This window comes from Protobothrops mucrosquamatus, unplaced genomic scaffold (assembly GCF_001527695.2).
Source record: "Protobothrops mucrosquamatus isolate PMUCROS unplaced genomic scaffold, P.Mucros_1.0 scaffold2112, whole genome shotgun sequence".
NCBI classification, from domain to species: domain Eukaryota; kingdom Metazoa; phylum Chordata; class Lepidosauria; order Squamata; family Viperidae; genus Protobothrops; species Protobothrops mucrosquamatus.
In genome coordinates this window covers 233,380-239,378 of record NW_015388213.1, presented here as the reverse complement: position 1 = coordinate 239,378, position 5,999 = coordinate 233,380, and positions in this window count along the sequence as shown.

The window sequence follows — 5,999 nt, the reverse complement described above, 5'->3', positions numbered from 1 at the left end:
AACTCATTCCAGATGGGATGGACCATTCAAACCTGGCCTGCCCAATTCAAAATCCTCTATATCAGGGATGCCCAAACTTGGCAACTTTGAGACTTCTGGACTTCAACTCCCAGAATTGCTGGCTGGGGAATTCTGGGAGTTGAAGTCCAGAAGTCTTAAAGTTGGCAAAGTTGGACAATCCTGCTCTATTTAGACCACGAACTCAGTCATACTGCAAAAGGAGGAGCATCAAAATGCTTTTGAGCAGGCTCACATGCCATATTATGATCTGGACTGAGGCAAAGACATGGATTTAGTGATCGTCAGAATGCTTCTTGTGATCAGACCATCCTCAATTTCCCCAATCCTAGTCATTTAGAAGAGTGATTAAAAAATCAACAGAGGGAGGGATAGATCATTTGTACTTAATATACTGCCTCTATGTTGCTTCTGTCCAAAATTCCCGTGTTGAAATAGTTGTCCATGCTGTTTTGCAGGGGGATTTTGATAGAATTATTCTCCCAACTTTAAAATTCCCATTCTTACTTAGCACATATCAGCTTTGTTTTCAATTCAGTTCTTTTCATTCTTTTCTTCCCGTTCCTTCTTTCTCAATATGATTTAGTCTAATATTTTAATTTTGTTTAAACTATTTTCTACTATTTAAAATCAGTTCTTTCCCTTTGTCTTTTCATTAGCTGTGGTGGCAGAGTGGTTAGAACGCAGTATTGCAGGCTGACTCTGCCCACTGCCAGGAATTTGATCCTCACCGGCTCAAAGTAGACTCAGCTTGTCAACCTTCCAGGATTGGTAAAATGAGGACCCAGATTGTTGGGGCAATATGCTGGTTCTGTCAAACTGCTTAGAGAGTGCTGTAAAGCACTGTGAAGCGGTAGATAAGTCTAAGTGCTATTGCTAACGCTATTAATTACATTTTTATGCATGCCTTGAAGACATCCTTGACTCCTGCATGATAAGACCACCAAATTTTCTTGGCAGCATTTTCAGAAGTAGCGTCCCATGGTCTTCTTCCTAGGATGAGCGATAGTGATTGGTCCAAACTCACCACGTTGGCCTGGGGCTTAAAGCAGGACTAACCCGCGCAATCTCCTGATTCCTAGATCAGTTCTTTTAACCATTATACCAAATTGGCCCTCACACTTTAGTTTCCTTAATATTTAAAGCAATTAGTAAAAAAAAAAAACCCCATAGTTATGTGTACCTTTCTATTTTCTGACTTTGGCACTTAAAAAAACAAGAAAAAAATATTACAGACAAATAGTATTTTAAACCTGCTTTTCAAACAGTCACACCCACCCTATGTCTGAATTCAATATTTTGCACCAGGAACAATTGCCCATAGAAGCAAGAGACTTAAGTCAAACTTTATTGGAAACATTGAGACTGACTATCCTACACAATCCAAGTAAGATTCTCTTTTCTTCCCTTTGTAAGATAAAACAGAATACTCCCCTTCCCTTTGAAGGCAGGAGTGGAAGAATTCAAAAAATTCAAAAACAGCATTTACTAAGGAAAGGTTTAAATAGAAAAACACTGTCCTAGCCATTTATTTTATCAAGCAAGGAAGTAGCCATTTTCACTGGTCAGCCTCTAGATGGCGCCACCTATGAAAACATTTCATAGGACTATCGTTCTCTTTTTTAATTTTTATGAAAACATTTAATTAAGAAGATAAAAAGCTAACACAAACTAGTAGGAAAAAAGAAAGCAAAGACAAAGATGCGAGAAAAGAAAAAAAAAACTGAAGAAAAGAAAGAAAATATAAAGAAATAACTTTCAATATTCCTCACAGCAGTTACAAGTACTGATATATTTTGACCTCTCTCTCTAAAATTACATCACATTGCTCGTCTTTCTATAATATAATCCTATCTAATGATCAAAACCACCAAATCATTTTTTTTTCATTTTTAAGCAAAATGTCCAAAAGAGGCTTCCAATAGCCACACAAGACTATCATTCTCCTGAGGGAATTAAGCAACACATCATAAACAACACATAGTAAATAATAAAAAATTATGTCTAAGCAAAGAACTAATGAAAGAGAAAGCTTGGTCTCTGCTATTTTCATGTCCAAGAGAAGAATTTATGGCTTTTTTTCCTGCCTGAAGGATAGCTGTGGACGGGGTGAGGGGAAACAGCAGTGAATCTACCAATTCCTGCTCTGAAATTTCCCAGTACTAAATTGGATGAAAGCAGCAACCGTGTCCAAATTTTGTTGTCAAAGCATAGAAAAACGTGACGGGGGGGGGGGGGCAGCACAATAAGATGTGTTTTGCTTCTGTAAGGCCCAAAACCAAGAATAATACTTGGGTGATTCTTCCAAGCTGAGTTCTTTATTGTTTCATACCTAAACACAAAATTTTGCCAGACTTGAGGATTCTACTACCTGCGTCAACAATATATAGGTGGTTCTCCACTTAGGACCACAGTTAAGCCCCAAATTTTTGCGGTTAAGTGAGTTTTGCCCTATTTTACGACCTTTCTGGCCACAGTTGCTAAGTGAATCACTGCAGTGGTTGAGTCGGTAACACAATTGTTGAGTGAATCTGGCTTCCCTACTAACTTGGCTTGTCAGAATGTTGCAAAAGGTAAATATGAACCCGTTGCCAAGCGTCTGAATTTTGATCATATGACCATGGGGAAGCTGCAACGGTCATAAGTGTGAAAAACGGTCATAAGGCACCTTTTTCAGTGCTGTTGTAACTTCGAACAGTCACTAAATGAACTGTTGTGAGTCGAGGATTACCTGTACTCTGGGAACTATTAGGGAGGGGCTGTCTTCACCCTCTTTCTCTCATAAGATCTGGACTGAGTTGCCTGTTATTCCTCTGGGAATCTGCCTCCTTTCTACATTCGTTCACAGCTTCTCATTCAAGGAGGGAAAGCAAGTACAGGCAGTCCTTGACTTACAACAGTTCATTTAGTGACCATTACAGCAGCATGGGAAAAAATGACTTATGACCATTTTTCACACCTATGACCCTTGCAGCATCCCCATGGTCCCGTGATCAAAATTCTGATGCTTGACAACTGACTCATATATATGACAGTTGCGGTGTCCCAGGGTCATGTGATCACCTTTTGCGACCTTCTGACAAGGAACAGTCAATGGGGAAGCCAAATTCACTTGACAACTATATTACTAACTTAACATCTGCACTGATTCACTTAACAACTGCGGCAAGAATAGTCATAAAATGAGGCAAAACTCACTTAACAACTGTCTTGTTTAGCAACAGAAATGTTGAGCTCAATTACGATCGTAAGTCGAGGACTACCAGGAGTACCGACTAGGAGGAAGAGTGCTAGATCACCTCTGTCACTAGCTAAATGTAACATTTGATGTTGCCAAGTGTCAACGCAACCCTTTTATCTCCACTTCTAAACTGCAAAAATGTTATATGGCTTTGGAGAAACTAGCAGGCAGAACATCTAGTTGCTGCTAATCAAATCTCTTGAGCCTGGTCAACTCTGGCAACTTAAGTCCAGTCAATAAATCAATCAATCAGACTAGAGCTGGAAGGGAGGTCTTCTAGTCCAACTCCCTGCTCAAGCAGGAGAACCTATACCAGTGATGGCGAACCTTTTAGAGACCAAGTGCCCAAACTGCAACCCAAAACCCACTTATGTATCGTCGGGTGCTGGGTGGGCGTGGCTTCAGTGGTAACGGCAGACTGGGTGGGACTAAAAAGTTCAATCAATCAATTCCAACTTTGTGAGATCTTTTTTTTTCCCTGCGAGAAGTTGAAATTGATTGATTGAACCTTTTTTTTTTGCACACGGCGGTGGAGGCCTAAAGCGAAAAGGTTTTATAAAACCCAGCTGAAGGTCTAGGACTGGGGCAATGATGCGCGTGCCCACAGAGAGGGCTCTGCGTGCCACCTGTGGCACGCGTGCCATAGGTTCACCACCACGGACCTATACCATTTCAGACATCACAACCCTCCAGTGATAAAGCACCCACAGCTTCTGACAGCAAGCTGCTCCACTGGTTAATTGTCCTCACTGTTAGGAAGTTTCTCCTTAACTCCAGGTTGCTTCTCTCCTTGATTAGTTTCCATCCATTGTTTCTTGTCCTGCCTTCTGGTGCTTTGGAAAATAAGTTGACCCCCCTCTTATTTGTGGCGGCCCCTCAAATACTGGAATACTGCTATCATGTCACCTCTAGTCCTTCTTTTCTCTAGACTAGCCAACCCCAAATCCTGCCACTGTTCTTCATATGTTTTAATCTTTAGGTCTTTAATCATCTTAGTTGTTCTTCTTTGCACTTTTCCCCAAAATCTTAATATCTTTTTTGTCCATACCTACTATGCAGGTTTGGATTTTTTTCCAATTTTTAAATTTAATTATTTAATTAATTTTTTTTAATATTTGAACAATACATTAAAAAAAAGCCCTTCCATTTGACAAGAATCCAGTTAAATGTGGAGGATAATACTAAATATTATTTGGTTGGCTGACTTACTAAAAAAAAAAAAAAAGACAAGAACATCTTTTGGAAACCATACAAGCAGTCTGAAGGTCCACTGAAAAATAATGGGAGCCAAGATTGTCAATTGCTGTGTCAAGGTTCTTCCAAAAACAACCTTAGGAGATAAACAAATTAAATTAAGTAAGGAGGGAAGCCTGAAAGGGAGTGAACCAGATTAAGGCTGCAAATGTACTTTCTCACGGTGTTCTGTTCTGAGAATGCCAGCTGCAAAGACAGGAGGGTTCAGATTAGGAGTATGCTAAAAACTTAAAAATCAAGCAAAACCCTAATTTGAAATTTCCGAATATCTTTTTTAGAGTTTGATGTCAGAATCTTTTGCCGGTAGTAACACAGATCTAAATTGTGCATTGGTGAGTGGCAGTTTGTCCCAGAGAATTTGCAGTTTTGTGGTTTTACTGTTGTGACTATTGTGATTTCGTTGTTGTGACTAGGCATTGACACTCTTTCAAAAGAAAAAAAAGATAAACTCACAAACTCCAGATTTGTTAACCTTGGATTAGAACTCCCCTTTTTTTAATTGGCCTTTGTGCTATCTGCTTTTTCCCCTCTCCTACTACTATTAAATTAAGAATGAAGTGGTTATATTGGGGTAGGAAGTAGTGTATATTATACCATTCAAAAAGGGGGATGCTGAAAATAATATCAAATTTCAGTGTAAATATGCACAGAAGCTTTGTTGGTCACTTTTTGTAGAATCTCATATTTTAGCAGAGAACAGACTTTTGATTCTGTCTGGCAGCTAAAGTACAGAGTTTGCCAAGATCGTCGATGGCAAACTCTGATCCAAAGAAACCACTGATGGGTCTATTACTGGGGATTTATAAATAGATTTAGAATATTATACTTGATATTAACCTTCTAGGGCAGGGGCCTTCAATCTTGGCAACTTTAAAACTTATGGATTTCAAGTCTAAAATTCCTCAACTATGCTGGCTGAGGAATTCTGGGAGTTGAAGTCCACAAGTTTTAAAATTGCCAAGATTGGAGATCCCTGTTTTAGGGCTATTTTCTCATTCTGTAGCATATTCTTTCCAAACCTAAAAAACCAAAGTAAGGTAATATTTCTTATTTATTAAATTCCTAAGGCCACCTAATTGAATATGGTAGGCCAATGCGCTTTCTCCTTGACAATATGTGCCAAAGAGATTCAAAAACTCCTGAAAAGTAAAATCTTTTCCTGCTGGCATAAGGAAAACAACACTTTTTTTTTGTCTCCTTACAGGAAAAGATGCCATGGTATCTTCTTTGGCAGCAAGCTTATACATTGCAGCCCCAATATATGGCATTCTAAAATCCTGGGCTTTGGGCCACTTGAAACATATAAGTAGTCCTCAACTTACGATTATAATTGAGCCTGGAAATATGATTGTAAGTCATTGTCGTAAATTGAGGCATCCTGTGACCGTCTTCTTTTTGCAGTGGTCGTTAAGCAAATTCATTATATCAAATGGGTTGTTTCTTTTTGCTAGAAACTAGTAAACGCCAGAAATCAGGTAAAAAATAT